Source organism: Antrostomus carolinensis, unplaced genomic scaffold, assembly GCF_000700745.2.
Source record: "Antrostomus carolinensis isolate BGI_N321 unplaced genomic scaffold, ASM70074v2 scaffold15177, whole genome shotgun sequence".
In the NCBI taxonomy this organism is placed as follows: Eukaryota; Metazoa; Chordata; class Aves; order Caprimulgiformes; family Caprimulgidae; genus Antrostomus; species Antrostomus carolinensis.
The window spans coordinates 54,671-55,259 of NW_010325453.1; positions in this window are offsets into that span (position 1 = coordinate 54,671).

A 589-nucleotide genomic window follows, 5' to 3' on the forward strand; every position below is an offset into this window, starting at 1 on the left:
AAACTGAAAGAAAAATAAATATTTGTATTTTAATGCATGCCACAATAAACATTTCTTTACCCCATCACTGGCATAGAAGAACTTGAAAACCAACAACAAAAACAAAACAACAGATAAGATGTAATTTTGCAGATGTTCTTTGAAGTCAGAAGTAGATTGGATTCGACTTTATTATTATTACACACTCTGCATCCCCAGGTCTGTGCATGGAAGATATCCAAGTGTATCTTTTCAACTCTCTTTGTCTGTGAAGCAAAGCCACCCCACAGACGTAGAGGTGACTTTGGAAATTAAGTGTTCATTAGAAAGAGACTGTTCTCCAGAAAAGCCATTCTGACTCTACTACATCTTTCCTGACGCACATTATAATATTTCTGCAGATGATCCTGATCCAGAGGATTGCTGCAGTTGGAAGTAGCTGGTGTATTACTATTCCAAGTAGACCTGGTTTTAAAGAGATGAAGGTCAGTAAGGGGAAGACTGAGAATCTGTAGCGTCGTTCTTAAAATGCCACGCTTTCCACAAAATTAAAAAGCCAAACAATCCCCCTTTCTCTATCCTTCATTCCAGTTGAGCTCCCACACCCCCA